Below are 26,477 nucleotides of genomic sequence, written 5' to 3'. Positions count from 1 at the left end.
AGGAACTGGTTAAAGGGGAGACTCCAACAGGTCGTACTGAAGGGTGAACTGTCAGCCTGGAAGGAGGTTATTAGTGGAGTTCCTCAAGGATCGGTTTTGGGACCAATCTTATTTAACCTTTTTATTACTGACCTTGACACAAAAAGCAGGAATGTGCTAATAAAGTTTGTGGATGACACAAAGCTGGGGGGTATTGCTAATAGAGAAGGACCAGGATATTATACAGGAAGATCTGGATGACCTTGTAAACTGGAGTAATAGTAATAGGATGAAATTTAATAGTGAAAAGTGCAAGGTCATGCACTTAGGGATTAATAATAAGAATTTTAGATATACATTGGGGACACATCAGTTGGAAGCAACAGAGGAGGAGAAGGACCTTGGAGTATTGGTTGATCACAGGATGACTATGAGCCGCCAATGTGATATGGCCGTTAAAAAAGCTAATGCGGTTTTAGGATGCATCAGGCGAGGTATTTCCAGCAAAGATAAAGAGGTGTTAGTACCGTTATATAAGGCACTGGTGAGACCTCATCTGGAATACTGTGTGCAGTTCTGGTCTCCCATGTTTAAGAAGGATGAATTCAAACTGGAACAGGTTCAGAGAAGGGCTACTAGGATGATCCGAGGAATGGAAAACCTGCCTTATGAAAGGAGACTCAAAGAGCTTGGCTTGTTTAGCCTAACCAAAAGAAGGCTGAGGGGCAATATGCTTGCTCTTTATAAATATATCAGAGGGATTAATATTAGGGAGGGAGAGGAATTATTTAAACCTAGTACCAATGTAGACACAAGAACAAATGGGTATAAACTGGACACTAGGAAGTTTAGACTTGAAATTAGATGAAGGTTTCTTACCATTAGAGGAGTGAAGTTCTGGAACAGTCTCCCAAGGGGAGTAGTGGGGGCAAAAGACATATCCGGCTTTAAGACTAAGCTTGGTAAGTTTATGGAAGGGATGGTATTATGGGATAGCTTAATTTTGGCAATTGATCTTTGATTATCAGCAGATAAGTATGCCCAGTGGTCTGTGATGGGAAGTTGGATGGGATGAGATCTGAGTTACTGCACAGAATTTTTTCTTGAGTGCTGGCTGGTGAGTCTTGCCCACATGCTCAGGGTTTAGCTGATCACCATATTTGGGGTCGGGAAGGAATTTTCCTCCGGGGCAGATTGGCAGAGGCCCTGGAGGTTTTTCGCCTTCTCTGCAGTGTGGGGCATGGGTCACTTGCTGGTGGATTCTCTGCAGCTTGAGGTCTTCAAACCACAATTTGAAGACTTCAATAACTCGGACATAGGTCAGGGGTTTGTTATAGAAGTGGATGGGTAGAGTTCTGTGGCTTGCTTTGTGCAGGAGGTCAGACTAGATGATCATATTGGTCCCTTCTGACCCTAAAGTCTATGAGTCTATGAGTAACATATATTTGTATAAAATTAATATAGGAATTGAAATCTTAGGTAGTTATTTATTTTAATCAAAATTCTGAATACTTTTCATTTTAATCAAATTTTTTAATTAATATAGCATGCTGTTTTTTATTTGACAGTCTAAGTCACAAAATTAATATAAACTGTAACTCTTAATTTACCAGTTTAATTTATTTTGGAAAATATAATGTGTAAAATGCTTGGGGCAGGGACTTTCTTTTAAATAAACACTAATATAAACCATAAATAATATAATTCTCATTTGGCTCTATACATTCATTTCAAGCGCAACAATAATTTGTAGAGTTTAATCATATGGATACATTCATACAGATTTTTATATATTTGATCTAGATTTTCCTTCAGCAGAGCCTTTTGGGCCAATCCATGATTAATGTCATCCTTGGAGCTGTCCAAACTCAAGGTAAGGAATTTTTAAATGTCCTCTCTCTTCAGTTCTGTGCCACTCATTAGCTTGACAGGGGGAAGGTTTGAGGTACATTTGCCCAAGGTGCTTTACTGGTTTAGGATTCCAGTCCCATTTACCAAAGAGATTTAGGGCCAGACACTCAAGTGGATTTAGGTGCCCAAATGTGCAGCCCCAGCCCAGTCAATTCCATGTTAGTCTTGAAGAATAGGGAGGAGGGGACATTAAATCAGCTCATTCTGCTTCTGTGACATCATCCACTGGTTTGACCAGCACAGATGGGGTTTGTGATCCTAGCCAGGTCCATAGGAGCAGATCAAGCTACGGAAGCAGGAGCAAGAGTTCATTGGCCAGGTAGGACAGCTGGCTCAATACCTCAGTGCAGGATCTTTATCTAGTGCGTAGGGTTTCCAAAGGCAGAAAAACCCAGCATCAGTGTCAGATCCCAGGCAAAATCTGAAATATGATATGCAGGAGAGAGAGAGAGACAGAGAAAGTGATTGTGATTGTGTGTGTGCTAGTTCCTACTACTGTAACCACTAGACCCCTCTCCCCTCCCAGCGCTCTGGGTAGAACCTGTGAATCCTCTTGATTGTGTCCTTTCATCTCCAGGGCCCCCGATACATCCGGCTAACGACACCATCCCAGTGACCAAGTTCATCGTGCTGGGTTTCACCTCCATGGACTGGGAGATCTGCACTTTCCTCTGTCCCCTTCTCTCCTCCGCCTACACTGGGGCATTGGCAGGCAACCTGTGCATTGTGTGGACCGTGCTGCGGGACTCCCACCTCCAATGCTTGCCCATGTACATCCTGCTAGGGAACTTCTCCTGGCTGGAGATCTCCTAAGTCACAACCACGGTGCCAAAGATGCTCTCTGACCTGGTGTCCCTCGGCCTCCCCATCTCCTTTTCTGCCTGCTTTATGCAGTGCTATTTCTTCTTGGCCATGGGGGCTACCAAGTGCCTCTTCCTCGCTGCCATGGCCTTGGATAGATACCTGGCCATCTGCCACCCACTGTGCTACCCCGTCCTCATGTCCCCACACAGCTGCTGGGTGCTGGCCTCCTCCTGCTGGCTTATTGGCTTCCTGTGGTTCATAGTGCCTGTCACCCTAATCTCCCAACTCTCCTTCTGTTGCACCAACACCCTGGATCATTTTGTCTGTGACCCAGCCCCATTGCTGACTGCCTCCTGCACCCCAGCTCCCCAGGCTGAACATTCCTGCTATGCCCTGAGCTCCCTTGTAATCTTCGCCACCATCCTCTTCATCCTGGCATCCTATGGGCTAGTCATCAGGGCTGTGCTGAGGCTGCCAGCTAGGGCTGGGCGGCACAAGGCCTTCTCCACCTGCTTCTCACACCTGGCTGTCGTGGGCCTGTTCTACGGCTCTGGCATGGTCAACTATGTCAACCCGGCAGTCTCGGGGGCCAGTGGGAAGGTGGTGACTCTCTTCTACACAGTGGGGACCCCCCTGCTCAACCCGCTGATCTACAGCCTGAGGAACAAGGAGATGAAGCAGGCTCTGAAGAGGACCTTGCTGAGGGAGCAGTAGGGGGTTCTGCTCTATCCGCACTCTGCAGGGACTGGCTGGTCAGGGGGATGGGCAATGGGATATGAGGACTTTTCCTTCTGGGGGCTCAGACTCCAATGAAGCAGGGGGAGCACACACAGCATTTTGCATTACCTCTAGGTCATACTATAAAAATTCCCATTTGACAATGTACTCAGAACACAATTGAGAACTGGAGGAGAGGGCGGAATGTCTGTCTGTGTGTGTGTGTGTGTGTGTGTGTGTGTGTGTGTGTGTGTGTGTGTGTGTGTGTGTGTGTGTGCGTGTGTGTGTGTGTCTTTGCTGGAGGAAATATGCCCTCCTCAGTGTGTGTGCGTAGAAGATAGGAAACTGAAATGAGTGTGTGTGCAGGGATGCTGGCTTGTATATCTGCCCTTTTTGTCTGGTGATATTTGAATACAGTTATCTGGATAAATGTGTCACCACACTTAGATCCCAAATGTTTTTAATATTATTTCCAACTTTTGGTAAAAAGCTACTGTTAAATAAGTTTCTATTAAAAAAAAAAGATTGACCAGTTCTGTTTATAAATATATTTTTATGTTTTTGATGTCAGGATTAATGGAAAAGATAACCAAAGAGAATTCTAGTTTAAACTTTATGTACAAAAATAGAACTAGAAATGTTGTATAAAAGAATTAACTCTAATTATCTGTGAAAGTAAAGAATGGATTTTATTCAATCACACTGCTTACTAATCAGATGAGAAACTAATATTCAACAACTGTGTATAAGGAGAAAAGAATAACCATATAATATAATATCCATATTGCTAATTTGGAACATTCTATAATAATATTATGGTATTTAGAAAATTACTTATGATACATAAAATATTCTTCCTTTAAAAGATTTTCCTGAAAAAACTTTTGTTTCTCTGATTTTTTTTTCCTATTTCTAAAATTATTCATAGAATTTTAGCAAAAATTATCAGACTCAGATCCTCAGCTGATGGAAGACTTTCAGGGAGTGATGTCAAATTTCATTAGCTATGGATCTGGCCTACATAGCCTATGGTACTTTGCTGATTTACACCACCTGGGATTCTGGTCCATTGACTCCAATGGAGTTGCATTTATTTAAAACAGCTGGGGATTTTGCTTATTGACTGCAATAGACCTATGAATATTTACACTGGCTAGGGATCTTGCTTTCTAAGCTCAGGCAGCTAGGCTGATTTACACCAGCTGGCCCCAGCGACCTCATTGATGATTCAGGCCCTTGGCTCTGACATAATTGTTCATGACTGAGCAGCATTTGATCTCTTTTCACATGACAGGTATATATATCCCCTGCATGACATATTGAGATCTGGTTTCTAGCAGCAATGACCCTTCAAAAATAAATCAAGTCTTTTTTTTTTCTGGCATTAGCATTCTATTCATCAGTCTCCGATAATGGTCTTTTTTATCTCAGTGTTTCTCAGCATGTAGATCATCAGGTTTAGCATGGGGATGACTAGAGTGTACAGGACTGAGACCATCTTGCCTATGGGGAGTTTCTTGAAGGGCTGAGCATAGACAACGATGCCTGGAATGAAAATTAAGCTCACAACGATGATCTGGGCTCCACAGGTGGTCAAAGCCTTAGGATTTCCTTCTGTGATATGTGTCTTTATCTTGACTAAGATGACAGTGTACGAAGTGAGTAGAATGATGAAGACTATGATGGGGAGCAGCCCACCATTGGAGACCATCAGTATTTCGATCAAGTAAGTATTGGTGCAGGCCAGTTTGATGACTTGAGGGACATCACAATAGAAATTGTCTAGGAGATTAGGACCACAGAATGGTAACTGGAGTATCAGTTCAATCTATACAATAGAGTGAGCAAATCTACCTAGCCATGCCCTTGTCACCAGCCCACCCCCCACACACCCTGGTTCATGATAGCCAAGTAGCGCAGTGGTTTATAGATGGCCACATACCTATCCACTGCCATAATCACAAGACAAAACATTGTTGCAGCACCGATTAAGTGAAAGAAGAACATCTGGAGCAGGCACTCATTGAATGAGATGATATTGCATTGAGAGAGGAGACCTGACAGCAGTTTTGGGGAATTAACTGAGGAGTCATTGACATCTAGATAATACTTAGTCCTGCCATGAGTGAAGGGGACTAGATTAGGTGACCTCTCAAGATGCCTTCTAATCCTATGATTCTATGATTTTACCCCATTTTTTCAACTGTAGAATTGGGCGTTGAGAATGTGAAAAAGTGTGAAAAAAATACAGCACTGTCAAGGTTTTTTCCCCACTTTGAACTTTAGGGTTCAAGAAGTGGGGACCTGCATGATCACTTTTAAGCTTAATTACTAGCTTAAATCTGGTATGCTGCCATCAGCCAGAAGTCTGTGTCTGGCACACCCTCTGTTCCCCCAAAACCTTCCCTGGGGAACCCAAGACCCAAACCCCTTGGGTCTTAAAACAAGGAGAAATAAACCATCCCCCCTCCTTTCCCCCGCAGACTTTCCCCTCCCTGAGTTGCCTTGGGAAGCTTCACACTGATCCAAACTCCTTGGATCTTAAAACAAAGAGGAATTAACCTTCCCCTCTCCTTTTTCCCCCACCAATCCCTGGTGATTTTAGACTCAATGCCTTGGATTCTAAAACAAGGAAAAATCATTCAGGTTCTTAAAAAGAAAGCTTTTAATTAAAGAAAGAAAAGGTGAAAATTATCTCTGTAAAATCAGGATGGAAAATGCTTTACAGGGTACTCAGATTCATATAGACTAGAGGGACTTCCCCCCTGCCCCAGCCTGAGATTCAAAGTTACAGCAAACAGAGGTAAAAATCCTTCCAGCAAAAAGACACATTTACAAGTTAAGAAAACAAACATAAGACTAATCCACATTTCCTGGCTAGTACTTACTATTTTGAAACATGAGAGACTGATTTAGAAAGATTGGAGAAAACCTGGGTCTACGTCTGGTCCCTCTTAGCCCCAAGAGCGAACAACAAACAAAACAAAAAGCACAAACAAAGACTTCCCTCCACCAAGATTTGAAAGTATCTTGTCTCCCCATTGGTCCTCTGGTCAGGTGTCAGCCACGTTCACTGAGCTTCCTAACCCTTTACAGGTAAAAGAGACAGCAACCCTTAACCATCTGTTTATGACACACTCTCTCACATTTGAAATGGAAGAAATAAAAATACTGAATCCAAATGAAATTAAAACTTTAGTTTATTTTGACATTTTCTAAGGAAAAATTAAGATTGTCCATCCAGAAAAAGTGATTTTTCCAATCAAAAATGTTGATTCCAACAAAACCCCTTTTATGAGACAGATTTTTTTTTTTTTGCAGATGAATGTCAACCACTGCTAATAATCTCTTGTACAGAGGACAGTAGCATGTCACTGCAAGTGTGTGCAGTGGTGCAGGAATGGTTTGGGGAAATCAGGGAGGGAGAGCATAGCTGTGTCACTATTCAGGTTATTCAAGGCATCCAGATTTAATCACTACTACCTTCTTACAACATGGGACAGGCTTGTACCCAGCAGGGTAAACCCTCCCCAAACACCAGCTTTAGACAACACAAGCTCTCCACTTTGAGTTCCACACGTGCCACTCTGTCCCAGTGCAAACTAGCAATTTATACATCCCACTTTGTCACACTTGAGTGTCCAGTCCCCTCTCTTCTGGACACCTGCATTGCAAACCAATTCCCTGCCTCTGCAGAAGTCATGCACGCCAGCTCAACGGTTTCATTGCAATTCCATGCTCTTCTTGCCACAAAGCACTTAGCCCTGTCTGTGATGAAGTGAAAATTTTCTTAATTTTTTTTATGAACTCAATGTGTGCCTCAGTTTCCTCTGTGCATTGTACAAATATCTAGGTGGTAGGACAAGATTGTGTGATGGTTGCAGAGATCTTTAGAGAGTAGGTGTGACTGTCATCTATTTCCCTGGACCCAGGCAATGGCCGGAAACTCTGTATCCTGGCAACTGATGGCCTGGGCCCACCCTGCAAGAGCCAGCCAGAGGAGTTGGAGAACGAAGAGAGATGTGGAAGTCAGGTGACCGTTTTGCCCAGGAAACAGCACAAAGGATGCAGGAGGGGCAACTAGGAGTAACTGAAGGGGGCTTCCGTGACCTCATTATGTTTGTATTTGGGCATGGTAGGCTGTCCTCTTCACATCCTGCTCTCAGTGACCTCTGTGCAGACCAATCTGTCACATCCTGGAGTGCAATCCGGACTAGTGAGAAGCTGTTTCACTACCTGCCCTGTTAACATGGGTGCCTTAATTGCTCTGCTGCTGTGATTCTCTTCTCTGGGCACCAGCAGCCAGTTTAGAACTTACTGGAGGTCAAGGCATGGCTATTATATGAAACGAAGTAGGTGGTGAACCAGAGAATGCCTTGCTAGAAAAGGAACCACTAACATTCCTAGAAGGATTGTACAGGAAAACACAGACCTCCTGTAAGATAAGGAGGAATGACAAGATAATGGAAGAGGATATTTTGTTCACCTATCGGGTACAAGGTACAAGTATGGTAACTAATAACGTCTGGAGTGTAATACTTAACTTGTTTGTCTCAATGCATAAAAGGAAAGTTCTAAATGAATTGACAATAGCTTATCAATATTACTTAACTTCAGGGTACATGACCTTACTGTATCAGACACAAAGTGTGCACAGAGGTGATAGAACACAGTTTCCATCCTGCATCCCTTGTGTATGCAGAAAAACCGCATGGTCCCCAGATTGCATCCTTTCCTCAGTGCAAGTAGAGTTATAGGAAGGGCAACTTTGTGTTGATCATGGGGAGAACACTATGTGATGGGCAAACATGTGCTAGTGAACCTGTAGCTTGGTATGCAGGTTACTGATATTGTGCTTTGTTGACAATAAACCTGGTTGACCTTTCATCACCAAATTGAGCCTGTGGTCTTTATGATTAATGTTGAGGTCTGCTGAATCAGCCAGCTACACTGGTGCAGTTAACACTGGCTCTTGGGAACAACAGAAGAATAACCCAGGGAAAGCAGTGCACAGAACAGCAGGCTGCAGACAAGTATTCAGGTCACACCCCTCATATCTGTGCATCCCAGCAACTGTGACTCCAGAAGCCTGCTAGCAACACCCTAGTCACATTCTCTAGTCTCCACCAGCCTTGGTGGCTACTCACAAGGTGACCCCAACACACTCTGAGTCCTGACTTTTCCCCAAACTATGTTCCCTGAAGTATCCAGCCCTCTCCTGCAACATTCAAAGAAATAATAAAGTTTGTTTCCTCCTTTAAAGAGAAAACGAACACTATGGGGGGAGGAATAGCTCAGTGGTTTGAGCAGTGGCCTGCAAAACCCAGGGTTGTGAGTTCAATCCTTGAGTGAGCCACTTAAGGATCTGGAACACAAATCAGTACTTGGTCCTGCTAGTGAAGGCAGGGGGCTGGACTCAATGACCTTTCAAAGTCACTTCCAGTTCTACAAGATAAAATAATAAAAATAAATTAACTTAGCTGGGGTAAATACATGCTTTCCTGCAAACATAGCACTGAAACTAACACAGCCGCTACTCTGAAACCTGAACACTAAGACAGTTTATTGTAAAAATAAAACAAATTTATTAACAAAAGGACATAGGTTAAGTGATGCCCAGTAAAGCCTATTAAAAGTAGAGATGATTCAAAGCAAATAAAAGTGAAAACACACACCGAAAAGCCTAAAACTTAATCTAGCAAGGTACAAGCTTTGTTCAAGAAGCTGTTTTCCTCATTTGGTTATTTCTCTGGCTGTCCAACACACAAACACCCCTCTTTCCCCCTCTATTGTTAAGATCATCAAAATTACAAGGAGGGAAAATTTAACAAAATAAACTAAAGTACCATTTGTGGGATAAAAATATGTAATGTGTATGAACATATCTGTGTGTAGGGCTTAAAAGTGTGGGAGAGAGAGGGTTAGTTTTTTGGGATAGATGTTCATTTGTCAGTGAGGATGTGTGTGCAAAGTTTGTTTGGAGGTGTTATGGAGAATGAGATGTGGGGTATGTACAATGGATATCTGTGGAGAAGGTTCAGTGTGTTGAGAAGTGTAAGATGGAGTATTGCTGAAGAGTGTGTGTGTATGCGTGGACGTGTTTGTGTGTGTGTGAGAGAGAAAGAGAATGCGGTGAGATATATGTGGGGTTGGAATATGTTGGGAGATGAACTTCTTAGTGTGGGGTGTGAATTTCAAAGTGGAGTGGGACATCTTTGTGTGTGAGGTTAGGGTCTTTGTTGGGCTAGTGTGTAGCATCTGAAGATGTGAGTGTCCAGTGTGTGGGTGTAGCTGCAAGGGATGGGGTTACAAATGGGGTATGGGGTGCTTTTGATAGGGGATGGCGTGATTATATATATGAGGTGACTATATGTGTGTGCATATGGGGTACAGGTATGTATTGGCTCAAGTTATCTCGGGGTGCTGGGGCTGTGAGGGGAGAGTTGAGGTGGGTGGAAGCTTCTCAATGTTAATATGTGGGAATGTAGCTGTCAGGTATGTGTTTACTCATATTCAGGTTTGGATGTGTGTAGGGGTGTTGGCTGGAGGTGTGTGTTGGGTATCTGTGGAGTGTTAGGGATGCTGGGATATCTGACACAGAGTTATGTGGGTGTTTAGGTACTTGAGATGTGTGTGGATGTATGTGTGTTTGTTTGTATGCTTGGGTGTGGAGTACAGAGAGGGAGTTGGTGTGATCTGAATGAGAGTTAGGAACCTCACCCGCTTAGGAATGTTTGAAAATCCGACTAGGCACCTATCTGCATCTGTAGGAATTTAAATAGCTGTGAAAATTTGGCCCTGTTAACCAAATGTCAGGGAAACTCTGTATCCCCAATTCCCTCCTCTGGTTTCCCCAAAATCACTAGGGTTCTGCCCACTGGTGCCTAGAACAATCCATGAAAATGCTGATCTGGGCATTCAAACATTACCATTTTGCAGAAAAACAGAGGAATACCATCAGGTTGAGTTTAGGGCCTCACTTTGCTCAGCCAATAAACCACTTAACAGACTTATTTTCTTCCAAAAAAGTGTGTTTCACAATGGTGAGTAAGGCCTGTTACCTTGCTTCATATCACACAGGGGGTCAGGAGCACAGCAAGTAATAGACTCCATGAATCCTGAATCTGAGACTCTGCTAATATGACACACTCCTCTCCCATAGTCAGCCCAGGAGTCCTAAATCCTATCCCTCACCTGCTTTAACCCACTAGATCACTAGACCACACTCCTCTGAAAGAGCCAAGAATAAAACCCAGAGTCCTGACTCCCCGCCCCCCCGCCTTCCAGTCTAACCATTAAACCTCACAATTCTCCAAGATCTGAGAATAGAACTGTCATAAACAGATGGTTAAAGGCTAATGCCTCTTTTACCTGTAAAGGGTTAAAAAGTTCACCTAGCCTAGCTAACACCTGACCAGAGGAACCAACAGGGGAACAAGATGTTTCAAAAGGAAGGAGGGAAGTCTTTCCTTTGTTTAGAGTTCAGTTTTCAGCCAGAGTGAAAAAGATCAAGGAACCAGACTCTTTTATCAGAGTAGTAAGTTTTAGAAAGGGATAAAAAGGTTTATGTTTATTTTCTTTGTAACTTGTCTTGGTACCATTAAGGAAATTATCAAAAATTAGGTATTTGGGTATTTTTTCTTTGTGTAACTAAATTTGTGCTCAGGGGAACATCCTCTGTGTTTTGAATCTGTTGTCTGTGAGAGTAACTGGTATGCTAATCTCTCCCAGAGGGTTTTCTTTTACCTTTCTTTTCTTTAATTAAAAGCCTTTTTCTTAATACCTGATTGATTTTTCCTTGTTTTTAGATCCAAGGGGGTTGGATCTGGATCCACCAGGAGTTGGTGGGAGAAAGGAGGGGGGATGGTCAATTTCTTCTTGTTTTAAGATCCAAGGGATTGGATCTGGACTCACCAGGGAATTGGTGAAGGAGTCTCTCAAGGCTACCCAGGGAGGGGAAGGTTTTGAGGGGAAAGGGGGTGATCCAGACACTGAAAATTCTGGATGGTGGCCGAGATACCAGATCTAAGCTAGTAATTAAGCTTAGAAGTGTCCATGCAGGTCTCCACATCTGTATCCTAAAGTTCAGAGTGGGGAAGGAACCTTGATAAGAACACAGAAGTCCTGACCTCCCCCACACAAGTATTTCTTTCTCTAACTGCAGTGCAGAAATGGGAATAGCACCCTAGTATCAATTGCTGACCAATAGCTTTCATCATCATTTATACCATTGGCCTTGGTGGATAGGAGAGGCTAACATTGAAGTCTTCCACAATCCCCCTCCTTTTCACTTAACTATCCCAGTCAATGAGTCCAATGTTCTTCCAATTCAGCCTTCTTCTGCTGCACAGCACTCTCCTCAGCGCCTCCTTCACTTTCTTGTTCCTCAGGTTGTAGATTACAAGGTTGAGGAGCGAGGTGACTACACAGTAGAAGACAGAGACTACCTTGTCTACCTGGAAAGTGTAGCGCATCGTGGGCCAGACATACATGAAGGTGACAGTACTGTAGAAAATGGTGATCACGATGAGGTGGGAGGCGCAGGTGGAAAAGGCCCGCTGTCTGCCAATGGTCTAGGGCATCCTGCAGATGGTGGAGATGATGTAGCAATAGGACACCATAGTGAGCAGGAAGGAGCAGAGGATGATGACCCAAGCGAAGGTGAATAATATCATCTCGCTGACTGAGGTGTCTGTGCATGAGAGGTTCAGCACTGGTGCCAGGTAGCAGAAGAAGTGGTTGATCTTGTTGGGGCCTCAGAAGAAGAACTGAGTGGTAGAGATGGTGAGGGGCAAATGGCCAATGAAACCACTCACCCAAGAGCCAACAGCCAGCTGGGTGCAGACCTCTTTGTTCATCAGAGTCCTTTAGTGCAGCAGGTAGCAGATGGCAATGTAGCGATCATAAGTCATCACACCCAGGAACAAGCACTCGGTAGTTCCCAAGCAGAAGAAGACATAGAATTGGAAGATGCAGCACGACACAGATATGATGCTCCTCTCCACTATGAAGCTGGACAGCATCTTGGGCACAATGACTGTGGTGTACCAGATCTCCATGAATGAGAAGTTGCTCAGGAAGAAGTACATGGGTGTGTGAAGGCGGTTATCCTTCCACACTGTGGCGACGATGGTGGCATTGGCCGTTATAGTCAAAGCATAAGCAAGGAGGAAGAAGGTAAAGAAAAGAAAGTCCTGCCATCTTCATAGGCTATTGAACCCTAAGAGGATGAATTCAGCAACAGCACTCTGGTTTCTGGCATCCATCCTTCACTGTGTTTAGAAGTGGAGAAGGAGTAAGGAGAATAATAAATAATAAATAATAATAATAATGGTGAAATATAATGTAAATGTTACTGATCTGAAAGATTTTAAATGAAGTTACCGTTGTGGAAAGAGGACAAACTGAGGTTCTCTTGGTCGCTCTCTCTTTTTGTATTATGCCCATCATAGATTCCAAGACTCTAAGGCCACAAATAATTATTCTGATCTTTTAGTTTGACCTCTTTTACAGCACAGGACATAGAACTTCCCCAAAATCATTCCTAGAACATATTTTTTTTAGAAAAAAAATCTAATCTTAATTTTAAAATTGTCAGTAGCGGAGAATCCACCCCAGCACTTAGAAAATTGTTCCAATGATTGATTACTCTCATTGTTAAAAAACATATATATCCCTTATTTACAGTCTGAATTTCTCTAGCTTCAACTTCTGGCCATTGAATCATGCTATACTTTTCCCTCCTAGATTGAATAGCCCGTTAAATATCTTTTTCTGTGTACATGCTTATAGACTGTATTCAAGTCACCCCTTAACCTTCTCTTTCTTAAGCTAAACAGATTGAGTTCCTTGAGTCTATCACTATAAGGCAGGTTTTCTTACCATTTAATTGTTGTGTCTCTTCTCTGAAACCTCTCCAATTTATCATCATCCTTCTTAAACTGTGAGCATCAGAAATTAACACAGCAATGTTTGCATCAGTGCCAAATACAGAAGGAAAATTGTTTCTCTATTCCTACTCAATATTCCCATTTATGCAGGGAATAATTCTCAGAATCCCATTAGCTCGTTTTCAGAGGATTATTCACCCTGATCCCCAAATCTTTTTCACAGTCACTGCTTCCCATGATAGAGTCTCTCATCTTGTAACTATGGCTGACATTCTTTGTTCCTAGATGTATATGTTAATATTTAGCCATATTGTTTGATTGTCCCCAGTTTACCAAGTTATCCAGATCATTCTGTATCAGTGACCTGTCCTCTTCATTATTAACCACTCCCCCAACTTTTGTGTCATCTGCAAACTTGATCAGTGATAATTTATGTTTTATTCACAAGATTATTGATAAAGATGTTAAAGAGTGTAGGGCCAAGAACTAATCCCTGCGAGAACCCACAAGAAACACACTATCACTGGAGAATGAAATTCTCCATGTGTCATTTCAACATGGTCCAAAATGGTTTGAGTTTCCATACATATAGGCATATATAAACAAATAAAGTATGCATCACCCTCTAACGAGTCCCGCCTCTGGGTGCCACCTGGAATTGGGGTTCCACTGAGCCCTCTGACCCACCAGTCTGGGCTCCCTCTCACACTGAGCTGCTGTAACAAGCTGAAAAGCCCTCCAAGCTTGTACTTTCACCAGCATTCACACAGGTAGGGATACACCCAGCTGCAGTTACACACAGCCTCTCTAACTACCAGCCTAGGACACCAGAGCAGTACTGTCCTGCCTTGGTCAAAATCTGGCCAGTATATGGTTTTAACACCCGATCCGCCTCTCCCTCAATAAGTACCATACACACTTGTGGCAACCAAGTTGAGATTTTTCCCAGACACCTTAGACAAACTCACACCTCATACAGTCTTCCAGGTGCTATAACCAAGAGTGGGAGCACGTAGGGGTCACCAGCGTCATCAGATGTTTGGCTCTGCATGTGTGTTCTTTTTGTGCTGTCCCAGCTCTACACAGATAGCTGGCACAGCAGACCTCAATCAAACTCCCCAATGACCACAAGACTTGGGTAAGTAGAGAAGGCACCTGGCCAGGTTTATTGTTGACAAAGCAGAGTAATAGTACCTGGCAGACTCTACGAGGATACTAAGACATGTATGCATGTAACAATGGATGCAGCTCAGTCAGTGGCAGGACTTTCCACAGCCCCCTAGGATGGACAAAGGGTTAAGGAGAGGTATTCCAATATCTATAGACTGAAGCAAACAACCTAGGATAAACTTCTTACATACTGTGAAAGTAGAATAAATTATATCGTGAAAATAGAAAGGATTAAAGAAATGCTGTCTGTACCTTTAAGCAAAACTGTTGGAATGCTGCAATCCAGGTGTCAGGAATACAGACGTTAACATAGAACAATTGCACCGTTTAAGGGCAATTGGTGAAGTATTAGCCTTAGATGGATAAGAGTTAGTCAAAAAGTAGGATATGCATGCTGTGCCCCAGGGAAATTTTACTGTTTTGCTTTCTTTGTCCCTTTGTCTAATTCCCGCTCTTTTATCTGTATAAATAAAACTGTTTGGGTCTTGCATGGCCACTCACATTATCTGGGTGTTATTGGCAGAGTGCTGCGCTTATAAAACAGAGTGGTCTGACAAATTGTGAGTCCTGATTCTAACTTCGACAGTACCACTGTACACGTTTCATGACATGTTTGTTACCTCCCCTTGTACTTTCCTCCTGATGTTTCAGACAAAATATCACTATTCATTACTTTTGTCAAACCATTTTATTATGTGCTACATTGGGATGTTCTTCTGTTGGCTTGCTGGAATGTGTTTGCATATTCATTGTTTTAGCAATGCTAGCAGCACTGGTGCCGAATTTGTGTACTGGATACTGGCTTTCAGGTAAGCATCTGCTTTTAACAGGGCCTTACTGTTGCTCATACTGTTGGGAGGTCTGCTGCCACCACTGATAATAAGAAACGTAGGGTAGTGGTGATTGGAGACTCTCTGCTGAGGGGGACGGAGACACCCATCTGTCGTCCTGACTGTTCATCCCGGGAGGTATGCTGCCTGCCAGGGGCCCGTATCTGAGATGTTACAGAGGCATTGTCGAGAATTATCTGGCCTTCTGACTACTACCCCATGCTACTCATCCATGTGGGCACAAATGATACTGTGAGGTGTGACACTGAGCAGATCAAGAGTGACTACAGGGCTCTGGGAGTACGGGTTAAGGAGTTTGGAGCGCAGGTGGTATTCTCTTCGATTCTTCCTGTTGAAGGTAGGGGTCCAGGCAGAGACAGATGCATCGTGGAGGTGAATGCCTGGCTGCGAAGATGGTGTCGCCAGGAGGGCTTTGGCTTCCTCAACCACGGGATGCTATTTGAGGAAGGACTGCTAGGAACAGATGGCATTCACCTTTCGAAGAGGGGAAAGGCCTTATTTGCGCACAGACTGGCTAACCTAGTAAGGAGGGCTTTAAACTAGGTTCGACGGGGACAGGTGAGCAAACCCCACAGGTAAGTGGGGAAGAAGATCTGGCAGATGAGTTGGAAACAGGAGGGAACATGGGCTATAATGGCAGAGAGAAAGGAGGGTCAGGGCAAAGCTGGGAAGCAAGATCAAACCAGTATCTTAGATGCCTATATACAAGTGCAAGAAGTATGGGTAATAAGCAGGAAGAACTGGAAGTGCTAATAAATAAATACAACTATGACATTGTTGGTATTACTGAAACTTGGTGGGATAATACACACGACTGGAATGTTGGTGTGGATGGGTATAGTTTGCTCAGGAAGGATAGACAGGGGAAAAAGGGAGGAGGTGTTGCCTTATATATTAAAAATGTACACACTTGGACTGAGGTGGAGATGGACATAGGAGATGGAAGTGTTGAGAGTCTCTGGGTTAGGCTAAAAGGGGTAAAAAACACAGGTGATGTCTTGCTGGGAGTCTACTACAGGCCACCTAATCAGATGGAAGAGGTGGATGAGGCTTTTTTCAAACAACTAACAAAATCATCCAAAGCCTAAGATTTGGTGGTGATGGGGGACTTCAACTATCCAGATATATGTTGGGAAAATAACACCGCGGGGCACAGACTATCCAATAAGTTCCTGGACTGCATTGCAGACAACTTTTTATTTCAGAAAGTTGAAAAAGCTACTAGGGAGGAAACTGTTCTAGATTTGTTTTTAACAAATAGGGAGGAACTCATTGAGAATTTGAAAGTAGAAGGAAACTTGGGTGAAAGTGATCATGAAATCATAGAGTTTGCAATTCTAAGGAAGGGTAGAAGGGAGTACAGCAAAATAGAGACAGTGGATTTCAGGAAGGCGGATTTTGGTAAGCTCAGAGAGCTGATAGGTAAGGTCCCATGGGAATCAAGACTGAGGGGAAAAACAACTGAGGAGAGTTGGCAGTTTTTCAAAGGGACTCTATTAAGGGCCCAAAAGCAAGCTATTCCGATGGTTAGGAAAGATAGAAAATGTGGCAAAAGACCACCTTGGCTTAACCACGAGATCTTGCGTGACCTACAAAATAAAAAGGCATCATATAAAAAATTGAAACTAGGTCAGATTACAAAGGACGAATATAGGCAAATAACACAGGAATGCAGAGGCAAGATTAAAAAGGCAAAGGCACAAAATGAGCTCAAACTAGCTATGGGAATAAAGGGAAACAAGAAGACTTTTTATCAATACATTAGAAGCAAGAGGAAGACCAAGGACAGGGTAGGCCCACTGCTCAGAGAGGAGGGGGAAACAGTAACGGGAGACTTGGAAATGGCAGAGATGCTTAATGACGTCTTTGTTTCGGTCTTCACTGAGAAGTCTGAAGGAATGTCTAATATAGTGAATGCTTACGGGAAGAGGGTAGGGTTAGAAGATAAAATAAAAAAGAGCAAGTAAAAAATCACTTAGAAAAGTTAGATGCCTGCAAGTCACCAGGGCCTGATGAAATGCATCCTAGAATACTCAAGGAGTTAATAGAGGAGGTATCTGAGCCTCTAGCTATTATCTTTGGGAAATCATGGGAGATGGGGGAGATTCCAGAAGACTGGAAGGAGGCAAATATAGTCCCCATCTATAAAAAGGGAAATAAAAACAACCCAGGAAACTACAGACCAGTTAGTTTAACTTCTGTGCCAGGGAAGATAATGGAGCAGATAATTAAAGAAATCATCTGCAAACACTTGGAAGGTGGTACGGTGATAGGGAATAGCCAGCATGGATTTGTAAAGAACAAATCGTGTCAAACTAATCTGATAGCATTCTTTGATAGGATAACGAGCCTTGTGGATAAGGGAGAAGCCGTGGATGTGATATACCTAGACTTTAGTAAGGCATTTGATACGGTCTTGCATGACATTCTTATAGATAAACTAGGAAAGTACAATTTAGATGAGGCTACTATAAGGTGGGTGCATAACTGGCTGGATTACCGTACTCAGAGAGTAGTTATTAATGGCTCCCAATCCTGCTGGAAAGGTATAACAAGTGGGGTTCCGCAGGGGTCTGTTTTGGGACCGGCTCTGTTCAATATCTTCATCAACGATTTACATGTTGGCATAGAAAGTACGCTTATTAAGTTTGCGGACGATACCAAACTGGGAGGGATTGCAACTGCTTTGGAGGACAGGGTCAAAATTCAAAATGATCTGGACAAATTGGAGAAATGGTCTGAGGTAAACAGGATGAAGTTCAATACAGATAAATGCAAAGTGCTCCACGTAGGAAGGAACAATCAGTTTCACACATACAGAATGGGAAGAGACTGTCTAGGAAGGAGTATGGTAGAAAGAGATCTAGGGGTCATAGTGGACCACAAGCTTAATATGAGTCAACAGTGTGATAATGTTGCAAAAAAAGCAAACGTGATTCTGGGATGCATTAACAGGTGTGTTGTAAACAAGACATGAGAAGTCATTCTTCCGCTTTACTCTGCGCTGCTTAGGCCTCAACTGGAGTATTGTGTCCAGTTCTGGGCACCACATTTCAAGAAAGATGTGGAGAAATTGGAGAGGGTCCAGAGAAGAGCAACAAGAATGATTAAAGGTCTTGAGAACATGACCTATGAAGGAAGGCTGAAGGAATTGGGTTTGTTTAGTTTGGAAAAGAGAAGGCTGAGAGGGGACATGATAGCAGTTTTCAGGTATCTAAAAGGATGTCATCAGGAGGAGGGAGAAAACTTGTTCACCTTAGCCTCCAATGATAGAACAAGAAGCAATGGGCTTAAACTGCAGCAAGGGAGATTTAGGTTGGACATTAGGAAAAAGTTCCTAACTGTCAGGGTAGTTAAACACTGGAATAGATTGCCTAGGGAAGTTGTGGAATCTCCATCTCTGGAGATATTTAAGAGTAGGTTAGATAAATGTCTATTAGGGATGGTCTAGACAATATTTGGTCCTGCTATGAGGGCAGGGGACTGGACTCGATGACCTCTCGAGGTCCCTTCCAGTCCTAGAGTCTATGAGTCTATAAAGTAACTTGCATTGACTTTGGTTCAAGCCTTAAGCCTTGCCCCAGACCCCCATGCTTCAGGCTCTTTCTTTCTACTACACGCATTTTCTGGAGTAATCGTTGTGCTTGTGTGCATTTTCTCAATAAGCCATTAACATTGTTTGGTCTTTTTACTGTTGTCCCTGAAAGGCTGCTTGGGTGTTTTCAACCTCACATTTCAGTAACACATACATAGCCAAAATTCATATCTTCACATGTGATGATAGCACATACAATCCAATGAGATATTAATGTCTAGCAGATCAAGACTTTTAGAATGATTCATCACAAGGCACACTTTGTACAAAATATATCCTAATTATATGACAGCGGCAAAGAAGGGTGTCACACACCCCACTTCCTCTGGGACACAGGTTTTATTTAATTAACATTACACAACATAATTTAGGGTGAAAGAAAAGCCATTATATACATTTGTAATTCCAACTACAATTTATTTTGTCCATAATTTAAAATAAGATAGGGAAAGGGAATTAATATTTTTGACCCTAGTGATAATAATAACAATGCTTCTCATTTGCACAGCACATTTCTTCTAAAGATCTCAAAGTACTTCTGGTCTGTAGAACTGATTCCAGGTCACCTAACTACTCATTCACTGCTCTTCCCATTATTCCACATTGTCTGCACAAAAAGATATCCTTACTACAGTGTGCGATATTATTAGCCCTAGAGTTCTGAAGAAATACTCCCAACTCTGATAAAAATTCCCCTTTTTTGATTACACTCAAAATTTTCAGAACATCTCATGCAATTTTATGGCAAAACCTGTCTCCCTTATTAGGTGTGGTCCACAGAAGAATAAAATATTTAAGACTGGCTACTCTACTGTGAAGTATTATCAATGGGTCAGTTGCAGCTACTTTTAGAGAATGTATCTCACTCTATGAACAAAGAAGGCATTTGTGGTCCTCTGAGCCAAGGCAGGTCAGATATCCTAGAGAGAAACTCATTAAGATTATGGTTCATCTCTTCAGCTGATGGAGGTATTCAGAGCTACACTAGCCTAAGATCTGGGTCAAGCTTCCTCAGTTCAGTATATCTGATTGTAGAATCAGTTTCCAAAGGAGATTAGGCTAATCAGGTCACGTTATAAGGTACTTCTTCAGAAAGGCTTCTCGCCATAACCAGAATGTCATTTACCACCTTTGACCTAAAAAATGAACTTTTCCCAAAGAGACTTTTAACTGAAGAAGGGACAAGAGCCCAGGATTATAGAAGAGCTTGGTGGTTGAATCCGTTTAGCCAGGGAGGTGGTCTGATACAACATGAATGAAAAAACAGCAGGCAGAGAGAACATAGAAAAATACCTCATATATATTAGATCAATTCCAGTGGTTCAGGATCTTTGGTCCTTTCAGAAGATTCAGTGTTACCCTGATCTGCAACTTTTCTTTTTACGGTAAGTTCTCTAATGCTTTCCAGGAAGAACTAACATTTTAATTGATGGGTTTGGGGTAATTATGGGAGCACCTGTGTGCGTCTATTGGGATCTGTCCCAGCTCAGGGACGAGAAGAGCTTGTTATGGAGGCTCAAAAGTGTTGCATTAATTAGGTACCAAATTGTAATTTTAACCAATTTTGAGCAGACATCTGAAGGCAATGATGTCTTCTGGCTAGTGAAGAAGTATGGCAGTCAATGGATGATTTCATCTGGAGACTATTCCATAGCCTACCAAAGGAAGCATTTGATGGATTAAAATTCCTTGATTCTACCCTGGTCAAATATTAAGAACATAAGTACAGTCATATTGGGTCAAAACAAATATCCATTTAGCTCAGTATCCTATCTTCTTACAGTGGCAAATGCCAGGTGCTTCAGAGGGAATGAACAGAACAGGTAATCATCATGTGATCCATTCCTTGTTGCCTATTCTCAGCTCCTGGCGAAGAGAGGCCAGGAACACCCTCCTTGCCCATCCTGGCTAATAACCATTGATGGACCTATCCTCCAAGGAACTTATCCATTTCTTCTTTTGAACTCTGTTACAGTCTTGGCCTTCAAAACATCCTTTGGAAAAGAGTTCCACAGTTTGACCGTGTGTTGTATGAAGAAATACTTCCTTTTGTTTGTTTTCAACCTGTTGCTTATTAATTTCATTTAGTGATCCCTAGTTCTTGTGTTATAAGAAGGAGTAAATAACACTTCCTTATTTAATTTCTTCACATCAGTCATGATTTTATAGATGTGGATCATATCCCTCTGTAGACGAGCAGACACACCCCTGCGGCACCTCCTGTTGGTGACTTCCGGGAATTAGCTCATTCCAGCTCCGGAGCATCCTCTGCAGGCCAGTGATCCACTGCCTCTTGGCCTCCAAGTCCCTCCCAGGACCCGGTGCCCCTTTATCTGTGGTGTTGTCCCCTGACAGTAACTCCTTTCTCTCAGGGTCTCCCCTCCCCAGGGAACCCCCACCCACTATCCCCACCTAGCCTCAGTACCAGGCTACTGCCAGTCATCATCTAATCTCTGTGCCCTAGGGCAGACTGCAGTATCAGTCTACTCATCACTGGCAAGGTTGGGTTTGGGCCTGCTGCCTTTGCCTACCCCTGGGCTGCCCTCTGCAACCCCCAGTACCTGTTGGCCTTATGCTAGGCCACAGCCTGGGCTTTCCAGGCTGGAGCTCCCCAGCTCCTCTGCCTTTCCCCAGCCCTGCTTCACTCAGGTACCCTGTCTCTACCTCCTTGCAGCCAGGCCCTTCTCCCTCTACAAACCGAGAGAGACTCCTGAGCTCCTGGCTCACAGCCTCTTTATACAGGCCAGCTATGGCCTGATTGGGGTATGGCCCAGTTGCAGTCACTTCCCAATCAGCCTAGTTTAGCAGCTTCCAGCCAGAACCTTCCCCTAGGGCTGTTTTTAACCCTTCAGGGCAGGACCTACAGGTAGTGCTCTGTGTCTTTGAGCTGCCCTGCTGGCTGGAGCTCCTTCTCCCTTCCTGAGCTGCTGCTGCTGGCTGGAGTGCTCCCTCTTCTCTGGCTGCCCTGCTGGCTGGAGCTCCTTGTCCCTTCCTGTGCTGCTGCTGGTGGCTGGAGTGCACCTTCCCTGGACTGCTGCTGCTGCTGAATGAGGGGTAGGGGAGGCCTTGCTGGCCAGCCCCCAATCCCCCTGCTCTGGAGGGAGAAGCCAGGACCACACCACCACCACTACAGGTGTCCTTCCTGCCTGGCCACCAGGATTGCAGGAGGAGGAGCTGCTACTGCTGCTGGAGCTGACTTTGTCCTGGAGAGCTTCTGGAGCCTGGAGGACGAAGAGGACTGAGAAGACCACCGGCTGCTGAGGTAGCGCACAGGATTTTGGAGACCACTGTGGAGGGGGCCATCAAGGACTGAGTAACTCTTTAACTGTGCTCTAGTGGTGAGAGTTTAGCCTGTATTTGGGGGGACACAGGGGGTGTGGTGTGGAGCCTGCCCCCTGGTCCATCTGTGTCCCCCCCCAACCCCCACCACCACCGCTGCCCCCACCACCACCCCCACAGGCCACTTACCATCTCGCCTGGCCTGCCACGCCCTATTGCCACCGTTTGGGCCTGTAGCAGCAGCAAGCCTAAGACTGACTTTGCTCAAGTGCTCGTGGGTGCATGCACCACCCCTCCCCTGGACTGAGCCCTCCCTCTCTGCAACAGGCTCCCTAGCTTTGTCCCTTCTTTCCTGCCCCATTTGCCCTCGTAGCCTTCTGCCCCCTGCTCCAGCTTCAGTTTGTTTGCCCACCCTGCGGGTTTCCCCTTGCAGCTTTGTTTGTCCTGCCCCAGCCCTGAAGCTAGCCCCTTGGTCCCTCTGTCCCACTCCCAGCCTGGTTGCTCTCCTCCCTCTGCAGCCCCCTCACCTTGATTAGCCCCTCCCCTCGTGCGCCCATGCCCCTTTAGTGAGCTTGTGCTTCTCCCCTGTTTGAGTTTGCCCCTATTGCATTGCAACCCCCATTGCTGTTGTACCCCTCCTCTCCACTAGTGCAGCTAGAGGAGCAGAGTTCGATCCTGTGTTGGTGACTGACCCTCCCCCCCAAGTCCTCGATAGTCCCCTTATCAGCCCCCGCATCTTGGCACCCTCCTCCCCTGCCCACAGCCTAGCAGGGAGGAGTGGTTGACCTGCTTTCCTCCCACTTCCCTTCCTCCGATGTTTCCCCTCCCTCCCCTGGGGAAAACACCGTCCCTGCTCCCGCAACAACCTCTCTAGTCTCCACCTCAACTGCTGCTTCCGGACCACCTGCCACCGCTCCTGCTGAGGCTTCGGCAGAGGCAGGCGACAGGGTGCCCTCTGCTGCTGCCACGTCCCTCGCCCCTCTGATTCTGGGGAAGCCCCCCAGCTGGCAAAAAGGGCCAGGGTAAGAAGAAAGGAAAGGGCCCCACTGACAAGACTAGGCCCTCCCTGGCAGAGACTGCCACCACTGCCGTGGCCCTGCCACCGGCCGTGGCATCCCTCCCTGCTGTTCCCTCCACAGCTCTGTGGGTGCCCCTCCCCCAGCCCCCAGGGCGTATGCCCAGGTGGCAGCGGCCTCCCCCCCTGCCGCTACATCATCTCCCCCCACCGCCGCCTCCGCTACCATCTACAGCAGCCGGGGCCCCTTCCCCACCTTTACCAGGAAGCACGGCGTCTGTTGCCTCCTGGTGCCCGCCTTGCCCCATGTGAAGACCTACGTGCGGGCATTGGCGAGGGTGGTGGGGCCCATGGCCATCGTGGTGGCCTCCAAAATGTATGGCAAGGTGGTCTTCTTCCTTGCCTTGGAGGCCACCGCCCAGGAGGCAGTGGAGAACGGCCTGGCGGTGGGGGGCATGTTTGTCCCCCTGGAGCTGCTGGAGGACCTGGTTGTCCGCATGGTCCTGACCTCTGTCCGTCCCTTCCTTCCCAATGCTGCCCTGTTACCCACCCTCTCTACCCTAGAGAAGCCCATTTCCATTGTGAGCCCTCTCCCGTTGGGCTGCAAAGACCCCGCCCTCTGTCACGTCCTGTCATTCCAACGGCAGGTGCAGCTTCAACTGCCGCTGGCGGCGCGTGGCGGAGAGGCGCTCGAGAGGTCTTTCCTGGTCCCTTATTGGGGGCCCATTACCAGGTGCACTACTCCACGGGGGAGACCCGGTGTTACCTCTGCCAGGCGACGGGGCACGTTCGGAGGGACTGCCCCTTGGCCCAGCGCGGAGGAGCGCCAAGCATCCCCGAGCCCTGGCAGGGTGCCGGCCTCGTCATCGCCGGCGCCCCTGGCTGTCCGGTGCCCAGAGCCTCCCCTCCTCCCTCCCAGCCCATCACTGCTCCCTCTCGGGCCTCAGGGGTATCTCCTCCAGTGCTCCCAGACGAGCAGGAGAGCCCCGCCTCCACTGCCTGCAGTCTGGCGGGGCCTGTGGAGGAGAGTGTGGCAGGGGTACTGCAGAGCATTGGAGAGGGCTCTCCCCAAGGAGAATCTTCTCTCCCTCTTGTTGTTCCACCAGTACCTCCCGAGTTCCTGAGCTGTCATTGCTGCCCCCTGACCCAACCCCTGTTGACCAGCCCGCAGGCGACGCCATGGAGGGCTGGACTCGAGTACAGGGTAAGCGGGGCAAGCAGAAGGCTTGACCGGAAAGGGGGCCACAGACACCGAGCCTTCCACCATGCCCACAGGGTTGGTCCATCTGCCAGTGCCACCTAGGGAAGACGTGGCAGCACTGGAGAAGTCCCTCCCTGCGGAGGCCCGAATGAGGCCCCTCCTGTTCCCTTGCCACCTGCGCCCCCTACGACACCCGAGGTGAGTGTCACCTCAGGCACTAGTGGGGAGGACCCCGGGGTGGTGGGAGGTGAGCTTCCTTTGATCTTTGCAGAGATCTAGGCCCTGGGTCTGACCCCGGTCACCCAGGGGGAGGACTACCCTCTGCCAGCGGGCCTCGACCTCACCCCATCTCCCCCTTTCCCGTGTTCCATTGTCCCAACTGCTGCATCTGCTTCCACCTCCGAGGGTCCCCCGGACTCTTCCACCTGCCCAGCTGCAGGTGGCACCCCACTGATGGCCGCTGAGCCTGTTGAGGTGATGGCTGGTGCCTTGTAGCCAGGAGACTAGCTACTAGGGGTATCTCTCGGTGGTGCGGGGCAACCGAGTTCCTTCCCGGGCGGGGGCCCCACTGAATCTTCTGCATCTCTCAATGCCACGGCTATCATACCTGCCGTTGAACCTGGGCCCAGCATCAATGGGGACCCCCTCCCTAGCCCTCAAACCCCTGCGCCTGGCCTCGAGAAGCCACCTCCAGACAGTCCAGCTCCTGTGGCCCAGGAACCCATCTCTGTCCCTCCCCCCTACCCTGCTCCTGACCCCAGCCCTGCCCTTACTCCTAGCCCGTCCTTATCCCCTCCACCTCCCACGATGTTGTTCCCGCCCCTGGGGTCATCTCCTTAACTTTCCCAGAGGATGATCCCCAGGGAGTGGCCTTTGTGTTTCACAGTCCAGACCCACTAGGGGCTGCACTTTTCCCTCCGCCGCCCCCCATTGAGCCAGGATCTGAGGTGGCCCATGTGGCTCTGGCCCATCGGGCGCCACACCGCGGGTCCGCCCCTTGCTTGTCCATTTCAGTAGGCCACGGGGCTGTGTCAGAGGCCCCACCGGTGGATCACCAGAGGCCAGTGACCCCACCCCCCATAAGCTGCGAGAGGAGCTGCAGGAGTTTCTAGAAGAAGTCCGGGGCTCCCGCAACATGGTACTGCTCGCTCTCCAGCGATGGGGGAATTTTCACCAGATCCTCCGGGACACGAGGATCCTCATGGGGGAGGGCAAAAGGACCAGGAAGCAGGGTGCCGTGGCTTGCAAGTGGGTCTGCAGCTTCCGTGACTCCTTTCTCACCTTTGGGGTGGGTGACGGTTTGCTGCGTGGCCCAAGGGGGGCCCTGAGCATCCCTGCCTGCGAGGATCCCCCCCAGCCCTCATGGCACTCGTCACCTTTGCCACATTGAACACCCGGGGCTGTAGGGTGGGTCTCCGCAGGAGCCAGGTGCTCTCCTTCCTTCGGGAGGGGGGGTACTCTGTGGTTTTCCAGCAGGAGACCCATACAGATCCGGCCACCGAAGCCAGCTGGTGGCTAGAGTCGGGGGACAGGGTCTACTTAAGCCATCTCACAGCCCGTACGGCTGGAATGGCTACCCTGTTCTCCCCCGACTTACAGCCTGAGGTGCTGGGGTTCGCTGAGGCTTTGCTGGGCCACCTGCTGCACCTCTTGGTCTGCATGGAGGGACACGTGGTCAACCTCATGAACGTCTATGCCCCAACATAGGGCCTGGAGTGGCTGCGGTTCTATGAGTAGGCGTCTGCCTTCCTCAGCTACTTGGATCCTCGTGAATGCCTGGTCCTGGGCAGGGACTTTAACACCACCCTCGAGGAGCGGGACCTCTCGGGACGTCCTCCGGGAGATTGTCAACCATCACTTCCTGGTGGCCGTCTGGCGCGACCACCACCTGGACGATGTCTCCACGTTTACCTATGTCTGGGTGGAAGCCCATCGGTCGTGCCATTCCTGGTTGGACCGCATCTATTTGTCACGATTCCATCTTTCACGAGCCCAGTCCTCCAGCATCCGGCCGGCCCCTTTTTCGGATCACCACCTTGTCACTATGACGGCCTCTCTGTGTGCG

General features: G+C 46.6%; 2 pseudogenes; one reads left to right on the top strand and one right to left on the bottom strand.

Moving 5' to 3' along the window:
- The first annotated feature begins 2,133 nt into the window (after positions 1-2,133).
- On the top strand, positions 2,134-12,080 carry LOC127040896 (olfactory receptor 11H12-like; annotated as a pseudogene).
- LOC127040900 (olfactory receptor 4D5-like) lies at positions 4,811-5,606 on the bottom strand (annotated as a pseudogene).
- Positions 12,081-26,477: the final 14,397 nt, after the last annotated feature.

The sequence above is a fragment of the Gopherus flavomarginatus genome, assembly GCF_025201925.1.
Source record: "Gopherus flavomarginatus isolate rGopFla2 chromosome 11 unlocalized genomic scaffold, rGopFla2.mat.asm SUPER_11_unloc_1, whole genome shotgun sequence".
Lineage (NCBI taxonomy): Eukaryota > Metazoa > Chordata > Testudines > Testudinidae > Gopherus > Gopherus flavomarginatus.
Note: the sequence above shows the minus strand (reverse complement) of the source record. Positions and strands in the feature narration are given on the sequence as shown.